The sequence below is a fragment of the Maylandia zebra genome, linkage group LG7 (genome assembly GCF_041146795.1).
Source record: "Maylandia zebra isolate NMK-2024a linkage group LG7, Mzebra_GT3a, whole genome shotgun sequence".
NCBI classification, from domain to species: Eukaryota; Metazoa; Chordata; class Actinopteri; order Cichliformes; family Cichlidae; genus Maylandia; species Maylandia zebra.
The window spans coordinates 33,595,274-33,612,017 of NC_135173.1; the positions used below are offsets into that span (position 1 = coordinate 33,595,274).

A 16,744-nucleotide genomic window follows, 5' to 3' on the forward strand; every position below is an offset into this window, starting at 1 on the left:
AACTGGACCTCATGGTTTTCTCTGGAACATGAATAAATAGGAGCTCAGACAGGTAAGCAGGGGCTCGACCGTTAACTGACTTAAAAACAAAAAGTAAGAGTTTAAATTGGATAACATAAGGAACAAGGAGCCAGTGTAGAGAGGCCACAACCTGGGATTAAATGCTCTTTCCATTTAGTGCCAGTTAGCAGACGAGCAGCTGCATTTTGGACGAGCTGGAGATGATAGAGAGAGGCCTGGAATTGCAGTAGTCCAATCTTCAAGTAATAAAGAGGTGAATAATACGTTCAAAGACATTAGCTGGAAGGTATCTCTTAATCTTGGCTAGCTGTCTTAAATGAAAAAAGGATTGCACTCTCCTGCCTACACAATTTGAAGGAACCATCAAGGTACACACCAAGGTTTTTTACATTTGTCCTACAATTGGAAGATAAGGGGAATTAAACTGATCATAAACCTGGCTTTAAGGACTGCCCCCACTAGTGATGGTTGAAGCAGGGAACAAAACCAAGCTCAGCTGATCTCGTATAACTTTACTGTGCCCGCAGTTGCTCTGCGAACCACTTTTTGCAACCCATGGCAGGTCCTTTTTTCATGACATTTCTGACTTAATAGTATAAATGTGTCATTATTATCATATTTTTTTTTTAAATAAAAACTAATTGTAAAAACATAAAAGTGTGATTCTATTTTAGAGAAGAAACTTAAAAATCTGATCTGAGAGAGAACATATGAAAAAGCCCCTCCCTGGTAATCAGAGCGTGAAGTTTTAGGAAAGATTTAATCACCTTGTTGCCACAAAATGAGACAAATCAAGCGCTCCTTTTTCTGTTTAATATCTGAAACTGATCCAGTTCCCCCCCTCCTTCAGGCACCGTCAGCGCTCACAGCACCCCTCCCCCTCTTTACATGCCATCATTTATTAATGGTAAGAGGTCTGCATAAAGCATTAGCCGTGTTTGTGATAAACCATTAGTGATGTATTTCATTTCTCAGTAGGAAACGGAGGAGCGTTGGGGGCCGTTAATATCCGTTAATGTTAAGAGGCGGCGGAAGGGGAAGAGGTTCCTCCCTCTGAGGTGATTAGACCCGTCCATTTAGTTAGAGGATGCTGCGTACGTGCACACACAAACACATTACTTCCACAGGCTTTATGTGAGTGTGAACATGTCTCATTAGTGTGCTGGGCAAGCGACTGGGATTTAGCCTTTGTACCACCACTGCTCTTTTTCCAGCTGGAAAGTACATGCAGTAGTAAGTACTTGAGTAAAATGTCAGTTTACTCCAAATGTACTTGCATGTACATTACAGTCTTGGCAGGAAAACACAGCACACGCTCACTGTGTTACGCTGTGCAGACATTTTTCCAAACAAGCAAACGGAAACTTGGGAAAATGTTTTAACACATTTTCTACAAAACTAAGCAAAGCAAATATAAAACTTAACATAACAAACTAGCAGCAGCTCCTCCTCTGATATACTCGTCTATAATATTAACACTGTAGAGCAGGATTTGTTAGATATCAACCGACCTTTACTTGATGTTACAATGCAGGGAGTGAATAAAACCTAACTCTCACTTATGGTCATGAACTGACATGGTCATGGGTAGTGAGCTTCCTGTGAAGAGTGGCTGGGCTCAGCCTCAGAGCTAGTGTGAGGGGCTCAGAGTAGAGCAGCTACTCCTCCACTCTGAAAGGAGCTGGTTGAGGCCACCAAGAGCCTTCTGATAAGGATGGTGTCTGATGTGGCCTACTGGTTGGAAAAACTGGGGACAGACCCACTCCTAAGCCCCTTTTATGTTAGTACCTACTTGGATCAACTCGGCACGGTTTTCCACGGTTTTCAGGGTTTTCCATTAGGTCATAATACCTGGTACCAGGCACTTTATTAGTGCCTGCATGCTACGGACTGGCCAGTAGCATCACTCAATGAGTCTTAAGACCCTCTTGTTTACGAAAATTAAAACCGTCATTTTTGAAACCCGAGAACGAGGGAACTGGCTACAAAAAACACCGTGTTCCCCAGAGTCTGATGAAAACATACAGACCAAACAGCGGGTACATTCTTGCCTTGACGTCCACCTTTTTTTGTAGCGTTCGTGTTGCACATTAATTACGTTGTGGGACATTCTGACATGTTGCTATGATGACAACCATGGACGTTAGGTAGTACCAGATTGTAATGGAAAACCAGTCTATTTGAGTCGAGCTGATCCGAGTAGGTCCAAATGGAAAAGGGGCTCCAATAGACTGGAAAGAGTTGCATCAGGAAAGTCAGCAAATTTTTGTCAAATCAAACATGCAGATCATCAAGAATGAGATGGGTTGGAATAGTTTGTAGCGTGTATAGACTGCGTTTTATAGACAATCTGATATATTGAGTAATATTAAAAACACAAAACTTAGGAAATCTGTACCCCAGTTTTTCAAAATAAAGTTAAATGGTGTTGCAAATTACAGGAATCAGACTAGTTACAAATCATTTACCATCAGGTTCTTCCAAAACATGAGTGTGATTTAGAGAGAGGCGACCATTGTTCAGCAGTCCCCCAGACCAGTCATGAACGGCTCTCCTTCACTGGCATCCCCGAGACTGAGAGACCACCTGAATGCTACCTTATCACTGTTGCTATGCAGAATTCTGACTTAGAGACTTTTAGTCATAATTTTGCAGCCTTGCAACCAAGGACATACTTAAAATGTCTGAATCTGTGATTCCTTTTGTACTGAGCAGGATTACTATTACAACAACACATCGTCATTGAGGTAAAACTAACCTGTGTCATGACTAATCCCAGCTCATGCACCCTGTTAGTGAGCGAACAATCCAACGCTTGTTGAATTCTGCTTCACAATGACGGAAAGAGCCGACATCGAAGGGTCAAAAAGCGACCAAAGAACGCTTTCCCGCCACAAGCCTGTTATCCCTGTGGTAACTTTTCTGACTCCTCCTGCTTAAAACCACAAGAGTCAGAAGGATCGTTAGGCCCGCTTTGGTGAATATACAACATGCTCACTCATCCAAGCACTTTTTCTGTGTAAGTTACCTCACACTCTGATGAATGCACCTGAGAGCAACTTGGGATTGGGATACCCAAGGATATAATGGCATGACCTTTGGAGCCAGCCTCAAGTGGACATTAGAGGAAGTGCAGTTACCGAAAATACTAACATGTCAAACTATGAATGCCTGTAAAGGATCACTTGGTTTCACATTTAAAGGCACAAAAACAATATTTTCCTAAACTTAACCAAACACCTTTCCCAGCAGGACACTAATAGAGGTCTCCTAGTTGCGACTTATGAAATCACCATCCCTCCTAACAAGCTTTGTAGATCTTTAAAACGGCACTGTTAGTCAGTATCACTGAACACTGCTGTTTAAGTCTTAAATCCACAAACTTCGTTGATCAATGAGAAAAACCATTCAGCTGTTTGCTTTTCAGCTCTCATACCAGTTGAATGTAATGCCATTACTACGGATTTGTCATAAGCAGAAGAAAATGGATGGATGAATGAATGAATGCTAAGAGCGATTATCCGACTTATGCGGCAGTGGGAATTTTATTGTGCAGAAACAGCCGGAAGAACAAGTGTAAATAATAAAATGATTGATTGCCTAATTCCATTCAGCTGCTTCAGTTTCAGGTTCCTGGGATTGTTCGTGTTGGCTCAGTGTCAGGGCATACTGGTGTGTTTCACTGGAGAGGAGCCAAAGTTAATGTATAATGTAGATAGTTGGAGAAAAAAAGAGCTTCTCCTGTGTCCAGAAAGTATCTCTGCGGCACGGCAGGATCCCCTTTACTCTCAGTCCTCTCTCTGCTCTCTCTCTCTGAGTGTGTCAGTCTCTGGAGTTTTAGCCGACACAATCAGATATAAATTAGTAATGATGAGCAAGCAGCTGGTGTGACTCTTTGTGTCCCTATAGTGTTCATCTTCACAGCTCAGAGAACATCCACTCCTCTCAGTGTCTGAGATTCACCTGCCGTGTTTCTTTATCATTCTCTCTCATACAAGACGTCACGACTGAGGTTTTCATTTACATTAGCGTGGTTTATGATCAAAGTGCATCAAAACGAATTACCATCAGACCTGCCTGAGCTTTATATTGCATTTAGTGCTAATCTTATCCTTCTAACCATGGGAATACAAAAAGCTCCATCAGTGACATCCCATCTTCTGTGTACGGCCTCAGAAGTGAAACGTTTAGCCTGCACTTATTTTGAAGCTACTCCTAGTGAATTCCTGGCCCATTATGCTAAACCAAGATGTTAAATATTACATTGCAACCATGAGCATGCCAGCATTGCCACTGCGAGTATCTTAGCATGGTAATGCCATACTATACATCTCTCTCTCTCTCTCTCTCTCTCTCTCTATATATATATATATATATATATATATAGGGTGTATTTTGCAAGCAAGAGCGAACAAGAGGGTGAGAGAGCAAGAGCTGGAGAGTGACCAAGAGTGAGAGAATGAGTAAGAGCGAGAGCAGTAAATCGAAAGGTTCACTTTTTGGCTCAGCTCTCTCTCTCTCTCTCTCTCTCTCTCTCTCTCTCTCTCTCTCTCTCTCTATGTAGTCAAAGGAGTGCTAAAGAATCGCCACCTTAGCGTGGACCAGACAAGAAACCATTCAAAATGTCTTGTGAGTCCACGAATAAATAGTAAAAAGTTAGAAGCAAGGTCATTAGCACAGGCTTCTCTACAGCCAGGAGTCTCCCCCTGTGGTTAATTAAAAAATTGCAAGTATAAAGCACCTCCATGTTGGCTTCACTTTTCAGAACTGAAGGCTAAGCAACCTTTATTTGGTAATTGTTGCTTGACTTAATAGAGTATTAATAGTATTCAGGAAACTGATTAAACACCTAATTTTCTGACATCCCACACCTGAATAAGAAAAGCAAAACGGAAGTAGAATATTTATTAATAAACACATGCCAATTATATTTAGTCATATGCTTTAATTTCAGTGTATTTTGTTTTGTTTCATGCCTTAATTTATATGGCTGTGCTTTTGTATTTATTATGTCTTCTTTATCGAGGCGCTGATCATTCTTGCTTTGTGCTTCAAAAGAGTAGATGAAAATTATGTTGGCATGCTTATGTCACCACTTCATGTTGTCTAAATACATCTAGGTCATAGAATCCCACTCCGTAGGGGCAAAATTTGCATTAGTTGTGACATATTAGTGTAAAAGCAGCAGGATTGAATGTCACTGGAGAGTTTTAATGTTCTTCTTTGTGTGTTTTTTCTCCTGCACAAATGGAAGTCATAAAACCGCACCTTAGACAACGAAAAACAAAATAAAGTTCAGTTCAGCCTCGGTTCGAGCTCTGCACTGTTGCAGCTTCAGTCTCAGTGTAATAAGTCAACTGCTAATTACAGAACAAGTGATATTACAACCTGAGTGTGTTCCCGCTGCCGCCTGGTTGTCAAACATCCCTGCAGCAGAAATCAATAGGTCATCATCTCTACATATTACTACATATCGGGAGGAGATGAGGGGGAGGGGGAGGCAGAGGTGTGGACAAGAAATCAAAGGAGGTAAAAAAAAAAAATAGGAGGACAGACCTATGTTGCTCCTATTTCTTGGCATAGGAACACATTTAGGTAAAAAAAAACATTTGACAGAAGATCGGTGTAACGCAATGGTGGCATCAAGTCTGTCTACAATCCAGGCATCTTCTGTCTTTTCCAGGCTACTTAATCTCCACGTGTGAAATATTTAGTGGGGTTTAAGTCTATTGTTTTCAGTGTGAAATACCTTTATAAGTTAGAGGAGTGCTGTGCCCTCAGTAGTGAAGCTCAGAATACATCAACCGTTGGCCATTGTCCAGAGAAAGAGAGCGATAGCATCAAAGCGTGAGTAAACAATTGGAATATTAATGGTTAAACTGAGAAACTGCAGAGTAGCTGCAGGAGGGTGTGTGTGAGTCAACAGAAACAGAAAATCCACTTAAAATGTGCCACTGACTCAGAGTCAATCATTAAACAGTCTGAGAGTCCGTGCAGGGATGGATATTGATTGCCATTTTTACAGGTCATTTCCTCTGAAGATGATTAATACGTCTGTTTCTCAATTTTCCTTCGGCCCGCCGTCTCTGATGTTTAACCTCCAGGCTGGCTGGGTCTCTGAGGAAGCCGGGGGAAGTTTGAATGCACTGGAGGATATTTCTATCCACAGAAAGCCAAATTCAAACCCTGGTGCTGGTGTAGAACCAGTTCTGAACTGGTGTCCTTTTAGAACCTGCTTACATGAGTGCCACATACAGTACTACAGTGGGGCAAAAAAGTATTTAGTCAGCCACCGATTGTGCAAGTTCCCCCACCTAAAATGATGACAGAGGTCAGTAATTTGCACCAGAGGTACACTTCAACTGTGAGAGACAGAATGTGAAAAAAAAATCCATGAATTCACATGGTAGGATTTGTAAAGAATTTATTGGTAAATCAGGGTGGAAAATAAGTATTTGGTCAATAACAAAAATACAACTCAATACTTTGTAACATAACCTTTGTTGGCAATAACAGAGGTCAAACGTTTACTATAGGTCTTTACCAGGTTTGCACACACAGTAGCTGGTATTTTGGCCCATTCCTACATGCAGATCTTCTCGAGAGCAGTGATGTTTTGGGGCTGTCGCCGAGCAACACGGACTTTCAACTCCCGCCACAGATTTTCTATGGGGTTGAGGTCTGGAGACTGGCTAGGCCACTCCAGGACTTTCAAATGCTTCTTACGGAGCCACTCCTTTGTTGCCCGGGCGGTGTGTTTTGGATCATTGTCATGTTGGAAGACCCAGCCTCGTTTCATCTTCAAAGTTCTCACTGATGGAAGGAGGTTTTGGCTCAAAATCTCACGATACATGGCCCCATTCATTCTGTCCTTAACACGGATCAGTCGTCCTGTCCCCTTGGCAGAAAAACAGCCCCATAGCATGATGTTTCCACCCCCATGCTTCACAGTAGGTATGGTGTTCTTGGGATGCAACTCAGTATTCGTCTTCCTCCAAACACGACGAGTTGACTTTATACCAACAAGTTCTACTTTGGTTTCATCTGACCACATGACATTCTCCCAATCCTCTGCTGTATCATCCATGTGCTCTCTGGCAAACTTCAGACGGGCCTGGACATGCACTGGCTTCAGCAGCGGAACACGTCTGGCACTGCGGGATTTGATTCCCTGCCGTTGTAGTGTGTTACTGATGGTGACCTTTGTTACTTTGGTCCCAGCTCTCTGTAGGTCATTCACCAGGTCCCCCCGTGTGGTTCTGGGATCTTTGCTCACCGTTCTCATGATCATTTTGACCCCACGGGATGAGATCTTGCGTGGAGCCCCAGATCAAGGGAGATTATCAGTGGTCTTGTATGTCTTCCATTTTCTGATGATTGCTCCCACAGTTGATTTTTTCACACCAAGCTGCTTGCCTATTGTAGATTCACTCTTCCCAGTCTGGTGCAGGTCTACAATACTTTTCCTGGTGTCCTTCGAAAGCTCTTTGGTCTTGGCCATGGCGGAGTTTGGAGTCTGACTGTTTGAGGCTGTGGACAGGTGTCTTTTATACAGATGATGAGTTCAAACAGGTGCCATTCATACAGGTAACGAGTGGGGGACAGAAAAGCTTCTTACAGAAGACGTTACAGGTCTGTGAGAGCCAGAGATTTTCCTTGTTTGAGGTGACCAAATACTTATTTTCCACCCTGATTTACGAATAAATTCTTTACAAATCCTACCATGTGAATTCATGGATTTTTTTTCACATTCTGTCTCTCACAGTTGAAGTGTACCTCTGGTGCAAATTACTGACCTCTGTCATCATTTTAAGTGGGGGAACTTGCACAATCGGTGGCTGACTAAATACTTTTTTGCCCCACTGTACATACAGTAGCATTTCTAGGATTTCCATATATGCTTGTCACCATATTCTGTATATTTAGTTAGCTAGCTAGTTACACTCGCAGTAGCACAGGAACAGAGCCGGAGGGAAGGAGAGAGAAAGAGAGCCAGGGAGAACAACGTCACATTAGAAAGGTATAGTAATCATCCACAACTATTTTCAGTTGCAGATGATAAAGGATTCAGAAAGTTTATTCATGCAGGCCCATATGACAGAGAATGTGCATCTTCTTTTTGTTTTCATATTTTTATTTATATTTAATTGTGTTGTGGTTTGCAGTGTTTTGTGTTGTTTCAGTTTAAATTGGTTTAAAAGGAAAAAGTTGAACATTTTTTTAAATTATTTGAATATATATGAGTGCTTGTGTATAAATACACAAACAATACACACATGCTTTCAAATTGTGTAATTTAAGTGATCTAGGTAGCTCTGTTTTGAAGTTCAGTTAACGCTAGAAATGTGTTTTGGAGTTTGTACGTGTTTTGTCTCTAGGGACCACTGTATATATTTATATATAAACATATATAAATAAAACCACGTTTTTATTTATTTACATTAGTAATTCCTTTTGTGCATAATTTTATATTATTGTTAATAATAAATTAATTAAAGCAACAAAACAACCTGAAGAGCCGGTTGGGAGCCAAAAGAGCCGGCTCTCTAAAAAGAGCCAGAAATCCCATCACTACTGTGAAGTACACTTAATGTCCATTCCAAAATACAACCACAACCACTTCATTAGGTACATCTGTTCAACTGCTTGTTTGCGAATACTGAATCAGCTAATCACAAGTCAGTGCTTTTAGGCATATAGACGTGGTCAAGTCGACCTGCTGAAGTCTAAACCTAAATAAAAATGGGGAAAAAGGAGCTATAAGTGGCTTTAAACATGCCAGACGTCTGAAAAAGAGAACGCATCCAGTGAGCGGCACACTGTAAAAAAAAATCTGTCAAATTTACGGTAAAATACCGGCAGCTGTGGTTGCCAGGAATATACCGTGTAAAAAATGTGGAATCTGTAAAAGACAATACGGTATACTGGTTTTGTAACCCTAATTTTTAAGGTAGACAACGTATTATTTTACCAAAATCATGATAGAAAAAACCAAATATATTTGTCAATTATACAGCAATTTAATGTAAAAAATGCAACTTTCCATAGCTTTTTACGGATATTTGCAGTAAAAAAAAAAGTAATAATATAATATTTACAGTAATTTGTTGTTAATTTAACAGTAATAGGATAGACCCTATTATTGTAAATAACTGTAAAAATAACAGAAATATGTTAAACCTTATTAAAACCTTTGACAGTAAAAAACACAGTGAAATTGTATAACAAATTACAGCATTTTATTTTGACCAGATACATTTTACGGTAAATTCCTGGCAACCACAGCTGCCGGTATTTTACCGCTAAAAATACAGTACAATATGAGGAACATAAATGGTTTACTGTACATTTTACATTTGCAACCGCTAAATATAGAAAAATCTAAAGATGCTCATATACAACCAAGGTAGAGAATATTACTGATAAACAATGAGAAAATTTGACATACCATTTGAAAACAGACTAAACATATTATTTTCTCTATTCCTACAAAACAGCATAGATCTTGAGAATACAGCATGTGTCCATATATATGGCTGGTAATCCATGGAGGAATGAATAAACATGAAACAAAATATTACCTGCCCCTGACCTATCAACAGTAATGAGTCACTGGGTCCTGCCTTGGTGAAGGAAAGGACTCGGTGGAGTTTCTAATGCGCATGGTGTTGAAGATACAAGCTCTGCAGGAGTACTTCAATGTCCATCAGGAGTTCACTTTGGACTGGCAGGATCCCCTCTGCAGCAAAAAAAATGGACAAAGTTTGATCAGTGCTTGAGCAAAATGCACAGAAATGAACAAAACGTGCTGCCAAAACCAGATCTAATGATAAATGATTTCTTAAGTGTAAAATATACAGTTCTTAAAGGATAGCTATTGTCAAAATGCAACCTGGGCTGTTTTTTTCAGGTTTTTTTTTTTTTTTTACTGTAAACGAGACAAACATATATCTAAAAGCATAATTACGACAAACAAGCCGTTTTTGAGATTGACCTCACTAGGGGGCCGGGGCATAAATTTGAGCACATCAAAATCGATACAGTAAAAAAAACAAAAAAAACAAAAAAAACAGCCCAGGTTGCGTTTTGGCAATAGTTATACTTTAAATCTACTTATGTAAAAGTGATACATAGACAACGCAGCCCTAATCACAATCATAATTTGTTGGAAAACGTATTTAAGTTTCGTATTGATTTATCATAGAACTTGAAGTTAATGGCTGAATGCATGGTGATGAGACCTATCATTCAATCTACATTTTATAGCGTATGAAACTGCTCACCTGGACATGAACCTGAGCTCGGCTGATTAAGATTAGTGTCTCCTGTCCATCTTTCTTTAGCAAAACTTGAATAATACCACTGCTTACCTCTTATTGAATCTTTGGGTGCAGACTTAATTGAAGAGCCTCGTATAAACAGGCAGGGTGTGATGTTTAGGGAAACCAAAGAATACAGCCGCCATCATTTCTGCCAGAAGACTCATGGGGTGCAACGAAGCTTTCATTGTGGACTGGCTAGATACCTTCTGCATTCAGAAGGAAAACAAGAAGGGCATACACCATAAACAATAATAACTGACAAAAATAATGAGACAAGAAATTAAAGTAACAAAATAAGTGCAAATCAAGTTTCCCTGTGTTACAGTGTAGCTGAATGTTTTTCAACAATTTGATTTACGGTAAAACACATACCAAATATTTCCAGCCAAGGTTTGTTTCAATCTTCAGCATTTTTTTCCTGCCATTGTCTTGAAACTGTTTCATCTGTCTCTCTCATTTGATGCTGTTTACAAAAACAAAACAGCAATATTGTAAAGGGAAAAAGGAAAATTAATTTAATGGAAAAAAAAAAGATTATGACCTGAAATCTCACCATTTCCTGAGAGTCACAGGTCCTTTGAGTATCCTTATGGTTTCTGCTCAAATTCAGTGTCTGAAAAGGGCAGGAACAAAACAAACCTTTTTAATCATAATAAAGACAAAATAAGATTTAGAGACAGACGACAAAGAAATGTGTAAAATATCTTCTTGAATCTGTTTACTTTACTAACCTTGAAAGAGACTCTTGGGTCTTAGCTGTGCCACCACCCTTAAACCTTAAAACAGATGGAGACGATATGCTGGCCTGGCTTGAAATTTCCATATTTGGTGCTGTAAAACAATATCACAAACAATAGATTAATTGTACTTTTTGGACCTTGGCCAAAGCATAATAGAAAAAACAGAAAGTCCTTCATGGCTATTGTGCAATGAAATCATAATACTTACTGGTTTGTTTCTCAGATGTCTCCACTCCTAATGATTGTAGTGCCTCCAGTACAATTTCAAGGATTGAGGCAGACAGGTCCGGCAGCACCTTAGTAATGGAACTCCTTATGCTGCCCCCCATTTCCAAGATGTCTGATAAAAGAATGTGAATAAAGGTCAATTTACACCAAGTGGTACCTTTGGTCTTAAAATATGAAGCTGATCTTGCTTGATACTACACTTTTATACAGTGTTTCGTAAGTACCAAACTAACAGCACCATTATTGTGACAGCACACTGTGTTTCAATGGAACCATTTGGTACCCATACTTCATGTAAGATGTTAATGGATAGAAATCAATTAAGTCAATGGGTTTTGACCAAAAAAATCATTTTATTTAAAACAGCTTACTATCACTTATGTCACACAGAACATCAGCAGGAGGCTCAGTAGAGGGCTCTTCTGATTTCTGCCACAGATCAGACTCTAGCAGACATCTCAAAGTCTCTCTTAAAGGCACATAATAGGCAAACCTATCTTTTCTGTTTTCATCTCTCCCTAAAAATATTTTCTTTGGTTCCGCATAGTTGAAGGCTTTTTTAAAGATCTGAGCTCTGGAGTGCACTGTCCTCAATAGCCCGGTATGACATGCAGAAAAAAGATCATAGCTTTTGACAGACTCACAGACTTTGTTGATGTCCTCCTCTGATAATGATGTGTCATCTTTTAACAGTGATGCAAGTTTACCCAAACTGTATGTCTGTCCCAACTCATGCATGTTCTGCATTTCCTCTACAATGTTCTGTATGGTTGAAGCAGGCAGTAGAAACTGACCCTGCAATTTTAAGTAGAATAGTGAAACGTTTCTCAGAAAAAGATCACAGAATTCAGGGGGCATTTCCATGTTATCTTCATGTGTAATAGACTGTGCAGCAGGCTCGGAAATCAAGGGTACAAAGTCATCTGATGTGGTTGGAACAGATGATGATTGACATGCAGACTCTCTATATAAATCACCAATGCTGCTGTCTGAAAACTCTGTTTACGTGACATGTGAGCAGTAAAAGATGATTTCACTCTAAAGGTATTTGTGCATCCTCTTACTGGACAAGTGACCACGTGTCCTTCCACAATATGGCTCTTCAGATGAGCTATTAACTCTTTAGAGTTCTGACACTGACGTTCACACATCGCCATTGCACATGTAAACGAAGAAACCACCACCACACCAGTGACATGGGTGGGGGCAGTGTCTTCGGTAAAAATGAGCCTTAAACGCGCCATACCTGGTGTATGTCTGCTTGCAGCCTGCTTCAATACACCGAAAGAAACAACGTGGCTCATTCCGATGCAGTTTACAATGAAGCACGTAGCCCCTTGATGACTGAACTACCTTACCACAGAAATTACACGTTAACATAACTCCATGTACTTTGGTAATTCCTCCCTAGCGAATTAAGCACGCCATATACAGAAACTAATCCAGAGCAATGCTTCCCTCGCAACAGTAATGCTAACTCAACTCACAAATGCTAACTAAATTCACAACCTCACTCATAAAAAACGAACTGCTAAAATTATCTATAAACGCTGGGCTGGTGGATTTTTATAACAGAGATAACTTGAAGTTGCATGTACTCACCTCACCTCGAACTAATTGTAAGCTGCCAGGATGTCTACAAATTCCGAAGATGCTGTGGTCCAAGCAGCAATAAATGGCGCTAATATACGAGTTCAAAACTGTGTCCGTTAGCGAAGCCAACTTGAGTCTCCTGCATGAAAAAAAGAGCGGTTGGCACACAGCTCAGCAGCGCGCCGCGCTATTGGTCATTTTCAGGTGACGTCGCAGCCACGTCTTACCTTGCTTCCCCTTTTTTTGGTGAAATGGTTCGCTCATACTGCACAATGTTGCTACCAGATTTTTTTTCTCTGCAATTCGAACGTAAAACGTCTGTACACAGTTTACCAGCAGTTTAGCTACCAATCAACAGCGATCACACAAATTCAAAATTTAAGGCCGACCCACTTAAGGTGGTCTGATAATATGGCGTGAAACACAACAACATAAAGTTGTTTTAAAATAATAATTAAAAAAGATTATTGAAATCAATTTTATTCACAACCATGAACTTTATTTTTAACATCTTCTTTTGCTGTTGATTTTTTTATCAGAAGGTTAACAATGATATACTGCAGGCCTAACTTTTAATCTGTATATCAGTATCTGAATTTTAAAATAAAAAAATACTATCAGTTTTATTGTCTTTCACTGCTGATATTTGCTTTTTTTTAAATGGTATGTACTGGTTGTATTATTACGGTGGACCCTATTTTTTAACATCTTGTTTCTGTAAAAATGAATGTTTTTGTTTGCTTAAAAATCTACAGCTTTATACTGTGAATTCCAATGTGCACAACCCCAAAAGATGTAGTTTTACTCAAATAATACCGTAAAATCTAAGTTTTTCAGACATTTTCAACATTACAATATGTAATTGTAAAATGTATGCATATTTATTTGTTTTCACAGAAAATATTTATAATTTCAACATTTTATTACAGTAAAAAACAAAGTTTTATCCAGTCTCACAATTAACGGTTATTCAATCTATTTAATACAGTAAAAGGAAGTTTTTGGTTTTACGCTCCATTACCGTTGGAATTTGACGGTGTTTTGCTGTATATTTTACTGACTTTTTTTACAGTGCAGTTGTCTTTTTTTTTTTTTTTTTTTTTTTTCTAAATGACATCAGAAACAGCAGTATGCGACATTACGTGATGGCAGAGCTTCAGTTCATCCTTTGTCATTTTTTTTTTTTTTTTTTTTTTTTTTTTAATAAATAGGACAGGGGGAATGAATGAGAGAGAGAGGGGGAGAGAAAGAAAGAAAACCAAAGGGGAGAAGAGACGGTGAGAAGGGGGGGGAAGAGAGACAAAAAAAAAAAAACAAAAAAAAAAAAACAAAAAAAAAAAACTCCTGGGTCACCTGTATGGAGAAAAAAACAAACAAACAAACAAACAAAAACAAACAGAGGAGACAGCAAACAACAAAGAGCAACATAATAATAGAGAAAACTAAGCACCATACCATCACAATAAACTAGCTAGTCATAGATATCAGTATTTACTAAGTAATAAACGATATTGTGCAGCACGCAAGATAGACAGCGCACAGTGTGCTTTGAGGCAGCAGCCAAGAAAGCTTTAGTCCGCGTCTGTGAATACCCATGTGTGCATACCTGTGTGGATCAGCATGCTTGCATTCCAAAGGTTTCTCCATGTAATGATCTGCTAGGGAGTGTGGGGGGGCCACAGCCCCGTCCTCCAGGGTGTGAAGCGGGTATGGAGGAGATCAAAACTCCAGACATCCAGAGGCCCCCAGAACACAAGAGACCATGGAAGACCAACAGAGGGGCAGCCGCGCCACTGTCCCAGTAAGAGCTGAGGAGAGTCCCAGATGAGGGCTCGCCCAGCAGCCGCGGAGCAGAAGTCAGGGGGAGTTGCAGTGACGCGCCCGTGAGCTCCGCCGGCCCCCAGCTGCGCCTGAGTGACCGAGCCCTAGGCCGAGAGGCCGGGGGCACCCCACCTCCAAAGGGGCCCGAGCGAGCCCCAGGCCCCAGGCCCCGACAAGCGGCCGCCAAGGAGTGAGCCGGTGTGCACCCGGACGCCCACCCCCAGACACAAAGAACCACCAACACACCGACACCTGAGGGAGTCCGCCACCGGCAGGGGAAGTGGTGGTGGGTGGAGATAGGCCTCCAAACCTTGGAGGGCCTGAGGTGTCCCAGAGAGGTGGCGTCTGATACCCAACCTGACATATAGACACAGACATACAGGCACACACAGACACAAACATCCATTCCCACCCTCATGCTCTCATATGCACTCACTCCACACTCAACCAACGTGGAGACAGACATAAAGAGACGCTGTACACACGATCACACTCCCCAAGCGTACTCTACAAACCGGGTCTAGGTACCCTTGCCCCTGGAGGGGGGAATTGCACCCAGACCCAGGTGGTGTTACCCTTTTCCCTGCGGTGGGGAGAGGCAGACCACCCCGACTCCGCAGCAGCAGGGAGGCCCCACACCCCAGACCGCAGTCGGACGGCCAACTCCTCCTACTAGCCCTCCCGCTCCAGCAGGCCGCAGAGAATGGGGGTGGGAGAAGACTCCAAACCTCCCTCCACCCGCTCATTGTAGTGTTGATGCATATGTGTTCTAAGGTGCAATTAAAACCCAGGAGGGCATGGAGCTACCTGCCAAGGAGCAGCAGGTAAGCGCATAGTCCCTCCTGCTAACCCTCAATGACTAAGTGTATTTAAAATTGAGAGGTGGGCAACGACGTCAGGGGTGAGGTGAGCGGCAGTTGTCAAGGCCCAAAATTGTTGATGTCAGGGGAGAATGGCCATACTGCTTTGTGCTAAAAGAAAGGTGTCAGGAGTTTTCCTGTAATGCAACTCAGGTCAGAATAAATGACACTCAGACAGGTTTGCAGGTTTAACGTGCACACGGGTGAGAGCTCAAACGGAGACTCACACTCCGCAGCAGTTGCCACCCTTTATTTATACTCAAGCATGTTTGCGTCACAGACACATGAGTGGAAGAGATAACATACAAAGGTAGAGACTTCATCACATGCAGGAAGAGATAACATACAAAGGTAGAGACTTCATCACAGATACATGAGTGGAAGAGATGACATACAACAGTAGAGACTTTATGCTGAGCTTTGCACAGTGTAACTTCTCTAGTAAAAAGAGCAAACACATCTAGAGAACTTTAAATGAAATGTACTTCTATACATAAACATAATAAAATCTTTCAACAAAAGGCAATAGTAATTCACTTGTTACAATCAAGGTATGCAGAACTGCATCCCTAAATACACATGCCCATCCCTGAAGCAGAGAACGACAGTAGCAGAAGACCACACGAGGTGCCACTCTTGTCAGCCCAGAACAGGAAACTGAGTGTACAGTTCACACAGGCTCAGTACAATTGGAGAATGGAAGATTGGGAAAACATTGCATGGTCTGATTAGTCGTGATTTTGGCTGCAAGATTTGGATAGTAGTGTCAGAATTTAGCAAAAACAGCATGAAAGCATGGCTCCAACAAGGCAGGCTCATGTTAGTGGTGTAATGGAGTGGGCGATATCTTCTTGGCATGATTTTGGACCACTTAGACTGAGCATTATCTAAACACCACAGCCTACCACAGAATATTGTTTTTGGCTATGCTCATCCCTTTTTGGCCACCGTGTACCCAGTGTAGCCTCCACAGCTACAAGATGTCAATCCTGTAGGGCACCTTTGGGATGTGGTGGAAGAGGTGATTCAAATCATGAATGTACAACAAACCTAGAGCAACTGTGTGATGCTGCCATGTAAATATGGACCAAAATCTCAGAGGAATGCTTCCGCACCTTGTTGGATCTGTGCCATTAATAAAATGAAAGCAGCTCTGAAG

At 41.0% G+C, this 16,744-nt stretch overlaps 1 long non-coding RNA gene across 4 annotated transcripts; it reads right to left on the minus strand.

The window, feature by feature from the left end:
* Positions 1-9,185: 9,185 nt before the first annotated feature.
* Positions 9,186-13,924, minus strand: LOC143419473 (uncharacterized). Of its 4 annotated transcripts, XR_013099457.1 has the most exons (8): positions 13,132-13,924; positions 12,914-13,043; positions 11,292-11,423; positions 11,075-11,174; positions 10,897-10,956; positions 10,716-10,806; positions 10,392-10,549; positions 9,187-9,760 (listed from the first exon to the last, which is right to left on the minus strand). It is a non-coding gene; the product is annotated as an uncharacterized LOC143419473 (long non-coding RNA). The 4 variants fall into 4 exon arrangements; XR_013099459.1 differs by lacking the exon at positions 13,132-13,924 and having other exon boundaries at positions 9,186-9,760; positions 12,919-13,100; XR_013099458.1 differs by lacking the exon at positions 13,132-13,924 and having other exon boundaries at positions 10,392-10,546; positions 12,914-13,100.
* Between the last annotated feature and the right edge of the window lie 2,820 nt (positions 13,925-16,744).